Source organism: Gadus macrocephalus, chromosome 15 (genome assembly GCF_031168955.1).
Source record: "Gadus macrocephalus chromosome 15, ASM3116895v1".
Taxonomy (NCBI): Eukaryota; Metazoa; Chordata; class Actinopteri; order Gadiformes; family Gadidae; genus Gadus; species Gadus macrocephalus.
The window spans coordinates 1,216,329-1,230,857 of NC_082396.1; the positions used below are offsets into that span (position 1 = coordinate 1,216,329).

General features: G+C 45.4%; 1 long non-coding RNA gene across 2 annotated transcripts; it reads left to right on the top strand.

Moving 5' to 3' along the window:
• Window positions 1-1,240: 1,240 nt before the first annotated feature.
• Window positions 1,241-8,150, top strand: LOC132473351 (uncharacterized). Of its 2 annotated transcripts, XR_009529346.1 has the most exons (3): window positions 1,241-1,819; window positions 2,124-2,348; window positions 6,264-8,150. It is a non-coding gene; the product is annotated as an uncharacterized LOC132473351 (long non-coding RNA). The 2 variants fall into 2 exon arrangements; XR_009529345.1 differs by having other exon boundaries at window positions 1,241-2,348.
• Window positions 8,151-14,529: the final 6,379 nt, after the last annotated feature.

A 14,529-nucleotide genomic window follows, 5' to 3' on the forward strand; every position in this document is an offset into this window, starting at 1 on the left:
GTGTGTTCACTCAGAGAAAGACATACACTAACAGACACACACGCACACACAAACACACACACTCACACACACACACACACACACACACACACAGTCTAACCAATTGGGAGCCAGCGTTGCATGGCTGCCCGTCACAGTGGATCGTTGGGGTGAAACCCCGTCATTTCTGCTCCAACCGTGGCGCCTCATTACAACCAGCTGACCCCCTGACTTCAAATGTCACAACAGTCCCACAAAAACACCCCCACCCACCAAACAGACACACGCGCGCGCGCGCACACACACACACACACACACACACACACACACACACACACACACACACACACACACACACACACACACACACACACACACACACACACACACACACACACACACACACACACACACACACACACACACACACACACACACACACACTCCAACCACCACCGGACTTCCACAACCCCCACTTCACAAAAAAAGAATCCCGAGGACCGGTTGTTTTTTTGTGTTTTTGTCCTTCTTTAACCCAAACTGAACAAAACCCCCTCGTTCCGGCCGTGACCAGGGAGCGATGCTAATGAGTGTCTCCACGTCTCCTAATGACCTCGCAGGGGGAACCGGCCGCTCGCCACCTTGGGCCCCGCGCCCTCTCTCTCTCTCTCTGCGGCCGCGGGCTCGGGGGCCCCGGGGCCCCGGTGGGAGCGCAGGGCAGCCGCCCGTGAAGGCGTCTCTCCGTCCCTCTCGCCGTCACACTAAAAGGGCATTTTCCCCCCTGAATTGAGAATCGGCGCCATTCTTGTTTGAAAAATGCTTATTATCGGAGGACAAGCCTCTGACGGAGGTCCGCCGGGCGCGTTTGACCTGCAGGCGGTCGGCGGGACGGCCCTGGGAACCCGGGGGGGAGTCCCGCCCGCATGACTGCGCTTCAGAGTCAAACCCACGCCAAGCAGCCCCTTTAAAAACAGGCCCTTCCCTTCCATGGCCGTCCAAACGGTCGGCCGGCAGTCATTGTTGTCGGCGGCCCTAATTAGAAGGGCTTGAATGAGACGGGGCGGGCCGCGACGCTGGGAGCGGAGATGCCAGCGCTCTGACGATGGGCGTGAATCACCAACCTCGGGGAGGGTGTATCTGGATGTGTGGCGTGAATGTGAAGGCTGTTCGAAAGTATGACCAGCGGTATGCGACGTCTCTTGCAACAACATGCAACAAGTAGGAAGAACGAGGTACCTGTGCACAGCCTATTGGTCCAACAATAGTATAAAGCCAAAAAAAAAGTGTAAAATCACTGCTCACTGGGAAGCTGATTTTTTTATGTAAATGACGCGTTTCGCTGTTGCTCCTTCAGGTTCAATCTTCAACTTCACATGACACCGACAGATGGAATAGATGATTACAGGGACACATGACCTCACCAATTTCTGTAAGATACCACCAAATTGTGTGCGGTGATTTTACACTTTTTTTGGCTTCATAACCTTTAACAAGTATTTTGGTAACATTTACTATTTCCCTCAATTATCTTCCGTCTTTTTCTGGGAGTGTTTATGTGAACAGGGTAGCAATGTCCCCCAAACCAAACAATTAGCAAAGAATGGCTAAGCCCCGGATTGTGCTTGTGTTGCTAATGAAGGGGTTGTTTCCTGGAGGAAATCGTGGCCTGGATGTGGCCCCCCGAGCCCTGACGTCATCTGACGCTAATCCTTCCTGTTTTTCAAACAGGAGTCGGACGCCTCTGTGGGTTTGTGTTCATGCACAGGCTGCTCTCCTTGTGACCCGTCGGAATGAAGTGTTTTCCTCCGCCGCTGAACCGATGTCGACCTACATGTGACGGGTAAAACCGAATCCGAGGACTTCTCCCAGCCCTGTGTGTGTGTGTGTGTGTGTGTGTGTGTGTGTGTGTGTGTGTGTGTGTGTGTGTGTGTGTGTGTGTGTGTGTGTGTGTGTGTGTGTGTGTGTGTGTGTGTGTGTGCGTAAGGACACTCTGCAGTTAAAAGTCACTGGAGCCGAACCTGCGCCCCACCCCCGCCCGGCCTCCACCCTTGTGTTTATCTGTCCCCTCCTGTGAGAGGTCAAAGGTGAGACGTCTCCCAGAGGGGAAGCTTACACTCTGGTGCGCGCGTCCCTCCCTCCCGAAGCGCCTGTGTCTGGCGTGTTCCTAAGCAGGTGGTCGATGACAGACGGTCCCGGGAGACGACGGTCCCGACGGTCCCGCCGCCGCCTCGCTCCGTGGCGATCGGAGTCACGCGAGGCGCGGCATTCCATGCCTCTCATCTCAGCGCTCCTGACAGAACGGCATTCCAGGAAGTGCCAAGGGGAGCCGGCAGTGATCCGCAGCCGTGATGAGTTGTAATGAGTCCAAGGTGAATCCCCCCGCCCCCCGCCGCCCCTATCTCGCTGAGTGTAAACCTGTCTGTCTCCACCCTCACTTTCGCACACTCACATTCCAATCACGAAGGGACATGGTATCCTGGAAAGGAATCATGAACAGAAACCAACACAGTCTTGGTAGACCTATAAACCATTCCAGAGCTGAGCTGTCATTTCTTTCCGTCTTTTTTTTTTGCACATTTTCTCACATTTAATTAAATGTCTTCTATCGTCCGGAAAAAGATCATTCCGACCGAGCAGCGGTCCTGTGAAGCAATCGACTTATTCTGCGAGTCATGTGAAAACAAAGGGTTACAGAGGCAACATCCACCACCATGGACATTGGCCAACCAAAGAGACCGTATTTAAATATTTGATCCCTCTATGTTCTTTATGACACAATATTGTCACACCAGAAGGACTCATTTGGACACAAGTTTGCATTTTATTTTGTCCTTGTTTCTATTTAACAACTGTTTAACCGGTCCATTATTACAATGCTGGAAACCATTCAAACGGAAGGGTTTCAAACGGAAACCTACGTTCAAGCTTGATTGCAAATAACTTTTTCCCTTGTTCCATTTCATCATTTCTATTTCTGGAGGACCTTTCTGACTGCGTTCTGTCAGGAATGCAGAAGCTGTGGTTGAGGACGGTCAACATCATGCAGCAAGGAGATTACGATAGAATGGATTTGCATTAAAATGGATTCAGTATTTGGTTACAGGATAATGTCTTGAAGGCAAGACATATCTGTGCTTACAATTATTGATTCACATTAATTTTTGTTTAATGTTTCTCTCGAACACCGACTAGAGACTAGGGAGCCTATTCTAGCTGTGCAATTAAAAAATTATAAACTTGAAAAAATATTTGTCAAAAATTTGATGTTAGGGAAGTAAAGAAATAAGAAAGCGAAAATATAAAGCTGGAGGTTATAAGAACCAATAAAAACTATGAAATGTTACTGTTACAATTTCTTCTGGGTGGGGCCCTTTTTGAGTTAGATTGCCTGGACTATAGGGGGACGCGGTCAACACATATCTCCCTTTAGTCATGCTCAGGAGCTGCAGGAGGAAGACATCATTGGCCTGCATGGCTCCCCCCTGACCGGCATTTCATTCTAAAATATAGAAATGCCCTTGGCAGTAGAGTAGAGACAAACCTTAGACGCAAAACTGAATGTGAAAGTAAAAGATCTGCGTTGAATGAATTTATTTATCAATGAATAATGTTAATAAAGAAATTAGGAATTTATGATGATAACATTCATGAAAAGGTTCACGCATATCCCTAACCTGAATAAATAAGTAGGGTTTCCTGACGATTTTCTCAGGTTTGATTACTTCTGAAGACTAAGTCTCCAAGTTCATTGAGAAAAACACCACAAGGCATCACAATCCACTTTATTCTGTATGCGTTTTGTTACATATGACCTTTATCCCTCAGGCTTGTACATTTAGCAGAACATTCCTAGAAAACCTGCCATTAGTACCTGGCAAGTGTTAAGCTCTAAATTATATAGATGGATAGTCTTACAGAAAACATTTTGATGTGTGTGTCTGCATTTGTGTTTGTTGATGAAATGTAAGAGTGTGTGTGGCCTGAGTGTGCGTACAAACACACACATCCTCCACATACAAACACACACACACACGCACACACACACACACACACACACACACACACACACACACACACACACACACACACACACAGAAACCAACCCACAAATACACACACACACACACACACACACACACACACACACACACACACACACCTACACACACACACACACAGAAACCAACCCACAAATACACACACACACACACACACACACACACACCTACACACACACACACACACACACACACACACACACACACACACACACACACACACACACACACACACACACACACACACACACACACACACACACACACACACAAAGCCCTTAACGGAGCTCAAGACCTTGGAGACAGATCTTTGAAGCGTGACACATTCTCATGGTGTTGCCACAACATGAGCACAATGTCACAAGATGAGTTCAACCTAAGGCAGCAACTGGGGGGGGGGGGACTGATGAACCTCTTGCTACTAATATAAAATAAAGAGCAAATAAATCTCCATTCTAAAATATATTATAGTGAAATGAATAATAGGATAACTTCCCCGAATTGGTGTTTAATAGCTGTGCCCAGCGTTGTGCCTGCAGTTGTTTTGGGCTTTTCTGTCTAATTGAGGTCATCCCGGCTACTGTTTCGTTGGGTCAACAGATGCACAAAGACAAGGATGCTCGACTAACCCTAGTATCTTTACTCCAATTAGACTTGTTTCCTCTAATCTCCCTACCCGCACACACACACACACACACACACACACACACACACACACACACACACACACACACACACACACACACACACACACACACACACACACACACACACACACACACACACACACACACACACACACTCCCCACCAACCCACAAACACACACATACAACTCCTCTCCCAGTAGATGGGTTCAGTTCCCTCCAAAAGACGTGACCGAGACATAAGACCTTGTAAGCTGTTCTGAACAGCCCTCCTGAGCTATCAGACCGTGGTCAAAGCACAGCCAGCCACCCATGTGTGACGACCCGCCGTTAATGAGACCGATGGAGAGAACACAAAACACTCCGCAATTACCCCCTTCCCTGCCGCGGGCTAAAACTAGAAGGACACCTTGAGGGAATTTAGACATTGTGTTCTAGGGTTACAGCTTGTTGCATCACAGGTTCAACTAAAGTTGTGTTCTTAGTGGTAGACATGCGAAAATGCTCCCAGGGTAGTATTGTTATGTTTCTCTGACTTGACAAACGAAGAAAATGAGGAGAAGAAGAAGAAGAAAACGAAGAAGAAAAAAAGGTGGGCGTCTGTTGTTGTGGTTCTCGGTGCTTTGTGCAGGAGGGGAGAGGTGTGACGAGGCCGACCCGTCGGACTGGATTACTGGTGTCTCAGCGCCGCTTTGATGTGCTCTGACAGCTCGGGAAACATTTAGCAGCCAGAGGAACACACGCTTCCTCTCCCTGTTTAGATTGGCTCTCATAGACAGGACCAAGATACACCTCCAAACGCAAAGGCACCGGTTTGTGTGTGTGTGTGTGTGTGTGTGTGTGTGTGTGTGTGTGTGTGTGTGTGTGTGTGTGTGTGTGTGTGTGTGTGTGTGTGTGTGTGTGTGTGTGTGTGTGTGTGTGTGTGTGTGTGTGTGTGTGTGTGTGTGTGTGAGTGCAGCCGTGCAGGTGTGTCAGTCTTCGCAGGTTTCTGTGTGTGTATGTGGCTGGGTGGAACCGTGTGTTTGCACGCAACCATGTGTGTATGTGTGTGTGTGTGTGTGTGTGTGCAGGTGTATGTGTGTGTGTGTTTTTATGCAGGTTTGTGTGTGCAAGTGGGTTTTTGGATGAGTGTCAATTTAAATGTGTGAGTGGGGGCATGCATGTTGTATGTCAGCATTATATGACCCTGGAATGAAAAAGGAAAAAAATATATTACTATGTGATGATAGCTATAATGTATTTTAGCATCTGCAAGTTTCATTTTTATAAAAAAGTCGCACATAGGATTTTCTTTTTGCAATACATCTAGGAAAACATGTTTTACCTGGTGGATTTATGAATGGTATGTAGAAGGCCATTCATAAAAGTGTATGCACTGCTTGTTTGTTTCTGGGTGTCTCTCTCTCTCTCTCTCTCTCTCTCTCCCTCTCTCGTTCTCTCGCTCTCTCGCTCTCTCTCTCTCTCTCTCTCTCTCTCTCTCTCTCTCTCTCTCTCTCTCTCTCTCTCTCTCTCTCTCTCTCTCTCTCTCTCTCTCTCTCTCTCTTACATTCCTAGTAGTTTGCATTCCTCTTATGTAACCAGGTAGTGGAGGATGTATCACGCTAAACCCAGAACACACCAAACGGGACTGTCCGGATCAGAGATGGAGTGACACGCAACGGAACTATCATCTCCCTGCTCCGCACGCACACCTGGCCCATGCACGCACACCTGGCCCAATGCACGTACACCTGGCCCATGCACGCACACCTGGCCCAATGCACGCACACATGCACCGAGGAAAGCACACATGCAGAGGAACACATCTTGATAAAACCAAGAATGTGATGTGGAAGTCCCCTGTTCTGCAATGTCTTTTTATTCCTTGAATATTCCTTTCTTTCTCTCTTCCTCTGTCCAATGACTTCGGACCATTAGTGAATGGGTTCAATCAAAACAATTTTTATCCTGAAAAATAATTGGAGTATAAATCAGTAACCCTAACAGTGTATGTTGCCAAATATATTATCAAATTGAGATGATCATGTAACTACTTATTATTTAAATGATGCACACTAAGACGATTTCCAATTCAATGATGCGCCCATAAATACTTTAAATAAATGCAAAACGATTTTAAATATTTTGTTTGATTGACATACGAGGTTGTCTAGTATTTAATTGAGGCAGGCCTAACCCTAAAAGGCTTCAACGCTCAATTGTACTAAAGAACGATTTTGCAAGTATATGCTTCCACCATCGATGAACATGTAGTGCCTTCTGAGCTCTCTAGTGACATCGTATAGGGATCGGACGTCACCTCTTTGCCAAGATTTTAATTTTTCCGCTGACTGTGGGCCTGTGAAGCCCTTTCGGACTGAAATTGTGATAAGGGACTATAAATCTAAACCCCACCTGATTTCAGTCCAAGCGAGTCGAGAAGTTGGCCTTTGAAAAATTATTTGTAAAAGTGTTCCCCGTCTGTCCTCCTACGGCAAACAATTGGCAGACCCTCAGTAGTGGAGAGGATTGTGTGTGTGTGTGTGTGGGTGTGCATGTGCCTGCAGGTGTGAGTGTGCGGGCGTGTGTGTGTGTGTGTGTGTGTGCGTGTTTCTGTGGGTGTGCTTGTCTGCGTGCGTGTGCGTACGTGTGTGTGTGTGTGTGTGTGTGTGTGTGTGTGTGTGTGTGCGTTTGGTAAAAGGAGCTGCTCGGGAGGTTATTGTCGCAGCCTTAGTATCGCGTGCGCTGGCCCAGCCCAGACAACCCTGCCCTTCTCACGAACAGCTTGCACAACGGAGGGGAGGACTGGCTCAAGAGGGGAAGTATCTCATGGAGAATCTGTCTCACAGCAGTTTGCACACAGACACTGATGAATGTCCTACTTGGATCTGTTACACACCATTGATATGTCATGCCATCTCTCGGCCATCAAGATTCGGGGGGGGGGGGGGGGAAATATCTTGTGAAAGCTCTCCTTCTGTGGGAGCTGGCACAGAGTGTAGGGATCCTGCCCTGTGTTGTGAGTGTAATGTTTGTCCCCTGAATACATTTGTCCTTCTGTAAACCTGTGCGCCACTGTCTGAGTACCTCAGCACCTGCCCCAGTTTGTCTTAATGCAGCCAGCAGAGATTGTGCCATTGTTACAGCCATTTCGCTTCTTTTTACTTTTAGCCAAATTGATATTCTTGTTTTGAAGTATGAAAAGTGTTGATGTTGAAATGATTTGTTTTTTGTATAATATTTCGTGTTTGTAGACGTCATGGCTGACGTCACAGGCAAAGGTCATAAAGTAAAGGGGTCAGCCAAATGTTTGGGTTGGCCGATGGATGAGGGTAGCGTGGTTAATCACTCTGTTTTGACCACTACTGTCGATATAATTGATTGTTTGATACGCTTTTCGTCAAGATTATATTGTCTACCTAATTTACAAATGCATCGGATTCGTTTTTTGTTACTGGAAAAGATCGAATAAATCATTTTTTATCAAGATATCGAGAGTGTGCGTGTACAATCCATCCACGCTTCACGTTATTCATCGCCGCAAGAACCTAGGCTCGAAATGGACACCACAGCCATTATCAAGGTACCTTAGGGCGTCAGGACCTCCTCATTGACGGTGTCATGGAGAGGATTACAGAACCTGCTCCCTAGCTGCCTGGTAGCTGTATTCTTTGCCGCCCTAGCTCTGTTCCTGTTCCAGACCTGCCGAGTCCTGATCCCAGTCCAGACATTCCCAGCCCTGTTCCTTATCTTCTTAGCCCTGTTCCCGTTTAGTAGCTTCCTAAACCTTTTCCCGTTCCTGAACTGCCAAGCCCTGTTCCTGTTCCTGTTCCTGACCTTCCTTGCCCTGTTCCTGTTCCTGACCTTCCTGTTCCTGACCTTCCTAGCCCTGTTCCTGTTCCTGACCTTCCTAGCCCTGTTCCTGTTCCTGTTCCTGTTCCTATTCCTGTTCATGACCTTCCTTGCCCTGTTCCTGTTCCTTACCTTCCTTGCCCTGTTCCTGTTCCTGTTCCTGTTCCTGTTCCTGACCTTCTTAGCCCTGTCTCGTGACACAGAGATTCTGCTGAAGTAAAACAAATTTTCGCGAGTGGCCGAAGCAGTCAAAGGGGGATATTTAAGGTGTGTTTCTACAGTGGCCAGTCGACATGGAGTTGAGTGGATACCTTTACGGACAAATCTTTACGGTTTACTTCTGTGTGACAAGTTTGTTAGGCGCTTACAGATCTCCGCCTCCAGCAATGATTGGTCGAAAACAAATATGAAGGGAATCAAAGTGAAGCGGCCTGTTATGTGCTCGTCTGCCTTCAGACTTTAGATATTAATCTAAGATTCCTGAGACCAGCCTCAGGCTAATCTCGGTGTCTATTGACTCAAACTCTCACGATAGCTGCAGGAGAATGATATGAATGAAAAGTAAGCGTGCAACACTGTTGAAGGACTTCAGACAGTTCCCACAGCCCCGAGATGGGGCCCAAAGTCCCAGGACCAGCCCCTATTGCCCCTGAAGTTCCACGTATCAAGGATCCCGAAAAAGTTTTTCTTTAAAGCGTGTATGGCATGTTTCATTATCATTATTATTACTATTTTTTCTCTGAATGTGTTTAGGCCTAGATAAATGTAAATACCTGAGAACCCCTGATTTTAAATATTATTTACATACCTTATTCTCGAACGTTTAAGAACGTCTTCTATTGTTTAAAGCTCATGCTTGAGAAACAATTATCGTTTGACTGTTTTGAAATGCTTTTGGAATGATACTCCCTAATCATGACATTAGGAAAGACAACTGTTTATAAATATTGAGTCATTATTTCTATAAACAGTAGGACTACTAAGGGCAGAGTGTGAGAGTACGCGCCCACGGACAGACTGGACGGAGGGAACGAGACAAGGAGAACATCAGATGGGGCTGTCGATCGGCCCCTGCTGATCATATAAAGGGTGCTTACCTGTCAGTTCCAGTCCCACCCGTCAGTCCCACCCTTCCTCCCCTCTCCAATAAACAGTGGCCTGCAACTGTTCCTTCAGGACCCAGAGTGTGTTTAGACTAGTCCAGTCCACTCCAGACACACAAGTGTTTGGTCTGAGTCCCGCTCCAGATCCCAGCTGGTGGTGTCGCCAAACAAACGGACCAGGACACATTCAGGGGCCAGACACTGGGAGCCCCGTTTCGTACAGACTTCACAATGCAGGGCCTTTTAATCCGCATTTAAACCAACGAGAATAGAGGATCGTTTTGGTTGCTGAAATTGTTTTTCTCCTTTCTTTTCTGAATTAAGTATGGTAGAATTCTGTTTACAGTTTTTCTCAGACGCTTTGGTACATTTCTCAGATCAGAATTGAATTTCTCAAAACTACCTGTTCAATCTTTACATCATTGTGTCACTTGTGCACATCAAAAAAGCAGTTTCGCATTTCTTTGAACAAGTTGCAAATGCTTTGGTACATTCATGCAAATGATTATGTTCAATTCTCTGTTCTTACCTACATTATCAATTGCTTATGTCATGTTGATCAAAATGTATTGTAATGGGTCTCTATTGAATAGTCTCACCCCCACAACATTTAGGCATTAGTTCATTGCATAAGTCTTTACATGCAAAATGGTTGAACAAGTTGTCATAATATGTCAAGCACATTTCCATTAGACTTTTTTTCTAAATCTGTCCTGAATTGGTACATTTCTACCAGGTGAATCTTGACTTTCTCTAAAGAAGGGAAATGTGCGAAGTGTTAGATCAACCAACGATCAACCAGTTTACTGAAATAGCTCAAAGGTGCATCTCCTGAACCATGAACTGGCAAGTATATATATAGGTGGAGCACAGCACAATGTTACATTGTCTGACAATGGAAGGACAAGGAATTGGACAGGGTCAACAGCCAGAGAGAAGAGGAAGAGGAAGAGGAGTGAGGCTGCGTGATAATTTGTGGCCCAACAGACAGGAACGTCAGGAGGTGTAGGAAGACTGCACTGTAATTCCTACAGCAATGCATGTACAGTTTACCCTAAGGAGATTTTCCTATGTTCACATTTCTAGCAATGACATGTTCTGTCAACAAATTACAGTACAAACAGTCAAAGCGTAAATGTGAATCTTGTCCAGACTCTTGCAATCAATCTCCCACACACACTAAGGTGTAACTTCCAATTTACAATAATTGTCTTCAATTCTTTAGCCATAGTTTACTTCAGAACATCCCTCCAGAGTACACTGTTATATTGACAAAATGACTAAGCAATTTGACTGTCTTAACAGTACACAATGACACACAGACTTGTCATTGTGATGGCACCGACATGTTCATTGACACAGATATTTACTTTTGAGAAACTAACTAAGGATTTGGAGAAAGAGACTGGCTTTTGTTATGGTGTTTTGCTATTTTTTTCACGAATTGTTTTGAGAAACGCACTGACTGTTTTGCAAATTTCAATTCTGATCTGAGAAATGTACCAAAGCGACTGAGAAAAACTGTAAGTTAACGTCTTGGTTCTGAGTTGAGGATTATAACTCCGGGCACAGTACAGGTTTATGGTTCATGGTTTAAACGAAGGAGCGACAGATAGAGGAGGGTTGGTGGGGGTGAGGGGGCGACTTCAACAGGAGTGACTTTAATACCTCCCCCAGAACATGTATATTTGATTTGTTAATTTACGGTTAACCATGGCCTTGCCCATTATCATCTCCAAATACCCCTGGATTTGCAAAACCTGGCCCTGAGAGCTATAATGTTGCTGTTAATTCCCCCCTTCAAAGAAATCACATTACTGTCTGCCACTCAGCGAGACCTCCTGTCCCCCTCTCTCAAAGGACCTGAATGCCTCTTAATATAGGCGTTCCATAATTGCCCGAGTGGCGTTATTGGCGCCGACAGCGTCCCATTGTGTGGCCCTAAGCCCTGCCAGTCCTACCTGGCAACGAGAGGGCCGTGTGGAACCTAACACTCCACACAGGGCCGAGTGACAGCACCTTTGTTTTCGTGTGTATGTTCGTTGATAATTGATGTCAACGAGGGGCTGTGCTGACCGTCCCTCCACCAGGTATTCATACCACTTCTTCTTCTGGGGGGATGTCAGGATGGCAGCCACTCCTACTGGTGGGGGGCTTTCCCCACAGCAGGGTGTTAAAACGGAGAAAGACCTTGCAATGTGACTGTGTTATAAGATGAGGGGTCGTGACGTGCAAGTGTTTCAAAGCAATGTCGTCTTTACGGATGATGTCATTTTAGGATCATTTTGCTCTCCTTTTGTATGCACATATTTCCTAGTTCCAACTTATATTTATCTAATTTATTTAAGACATTTACAGTGATTGCTTCGATTTGTTGTTGTTTCATAATCCGTCTTAATCCAATGCTGAATTTATAAAGCTGGCATTGTGTTTGCTTTGGAATGTAATGTCATGATAATATTGACTTTATTAAATATAGCAGTAGCCTACGTGATTGCACCTTCAAAACCAAGATGTCATCAATTCTATTTTTAATTGTTGTCATTGTTCTGAAGTTTCTGCAGGGGTAGGAACGGGGCGGTTGAACAATAAGGTGGTGCCATTTGTCTGTTCCTTTCAGCCATTAACAGTTTCCTGGTTTTGGGTTTAGTTTGCTGCCAAGAGCAAAGAAGTAAGAAGGTAATTTATCTTGGGGAAAACATACAAAAAAACAATAACTTCAACGTATAATGTTGCTTTGACACGCACAGATTTGCTGTTGTCAACATGTGTGTTTCTGTATGTGTGAGAGATTGTATGAGTATGTGTGCATGGTAGATGAGTCGAAACAATCTCCAGTGGTATAATAAATTGAATGTATTGCCACAATCTGTCTATCTAAAGTTGGATCTATAATTATCAATTCAACTGATGGAAGCGTTCTTCTTCTGATGGCCTGCTGATCTTAGCGTCCTATCTGTTAACACCACCGCTGGTTTAGATTGTTCCGGGCATTGTCAAAGCCTTCCTATAGAGGTCCTATGTCAACGTGGCCGGCTGCACGTACACAAACATTTCCCCGCGTGAGAGCAGTGTGGACTCATGCATGTCATGCGAACGATAATCCCGCGGCTGGATTAGCCAATGAGACCTGGCAATTATCTGCTTTCCAAACATGCGCCTCTTCTCCCAGTAAAAGCTCACCTTGAGTCACCCCATCACCCCCACCTCCGTTCCAGGAATCTCTCTGCGTGGATACCTACGCCATCGTGAGCTCATGCAACCTTTTTTATTAGTGGTTGACTTCGCAATCCCAACGCATCATTAAACGCTTACTCACAGAAAACTTCACCCTGACTCATTGGAAAACATTCTTCCACCGATAAAGAGTTTAGAGATGTGTTCATATGCTTTTATGAGCCTTCAGGGTATGGGACTCAGTGTTCACATTCAGGATGGTTCAAATGTGTATTTGTGGGTTCACCGACCTACTATAGACTTGTGGATGATAATTAAAGGTATATATATATATATATATATATATATATATATATATATATATAAATAAAAGAATAATAATTAAAACAAATATTTATATATATATATATATAGAAGTATCACATGAAGCAACTTCCTCTCTATGAAATCATGTCTGGGTTCTAGGATGTTGTTACTTGTTGTTAGGGTGGACTAATAGTCTTTTGATCTCCTCCTCTTGAGACATTAAGCTCTTACACCGAACACACACACGCACACATGCACGGACTCACACATGTGCGCGCACACACACACACACACACACACACACACACACACACACACACACACACACACACACACACACACACACACAGTTAGCTCAAACGGGCCCAGGTTATCCTGGAGGTAGAGGTTGCAGACAGAAGGTGGAGGTTGCGGTGGCAGCCATGACTCTGCCATGTGATTGACTCCTGGTTCGATGGGGGTCAAAGGTCGCCATGCTAATGGCCATACAACGATTAAAGTAGGGTACCTCTTATGTGCTGTGTGTTTGTTTTTGTGTGTCAGTGTGTGAGTTTCTGTGTGTGCGTGTGTGTGTGTTTGTGTGTGTGTGCGTGTGTGTGCGTGTCTGGACCCCAGTCTGGCATCTAGCCACCCTAAAAGGTCCCCAGCTCCTAAAGGGTTCTATGGGATGTATTATCTACCAAGCAACTGTGTTTCATTTCAATTTTCTTTGCTAATTGCGTTTCAAATCCACTGCAGCCCGCTGGGGCTAAAGCATCATTGTGTCGGCAGAGTCGTAACAAAGCCTTATCTTACCTATAGAACGTGCACAACAATAGCTTCAATGTTGGATGTTGCATGATAAAGTTAAGAATTTGAAAACAACAAATATCATAGCAGACAATCAAGATCACACACATACACATACACACACACGTACACACACACACACACACACACACACACACACACACACACACACACACACACACACACACACACACACACACACACACACACACACACACAGGAGTGATGTCTACCTGAACTCCAGGAGATCCATCTGAACAGTTATCTTTGGGCATGTCTGTCAACACTTATGAAGGGGAGGTGAACCTCGATACAAAGTCTGCACTGTGCGTGATCAGGACCAACCACCTGTTTTTCTCCAAACCAAGGGTTCTGCTGCCGACAATGATGTACTCATGGAGGAAGCAAAATGGAAATAAAACATTTAATACCCGTGTATAGATATTTGGGGATGAGGGGGGATTCCGATAGAGCCTTCATGAAGTGGGGTATAGTAGTTTCAATTTGAAATGTCATGAAGGTTGCTTATCAAAACTGTTGATACGACTGACCATCATAACGCAATCTGTGCAAGGTTTTGGCTGCTCCCATTCAACTCTGTACATTTCACCCTGGTGACTCATCCCGAATGTATCTGCGAG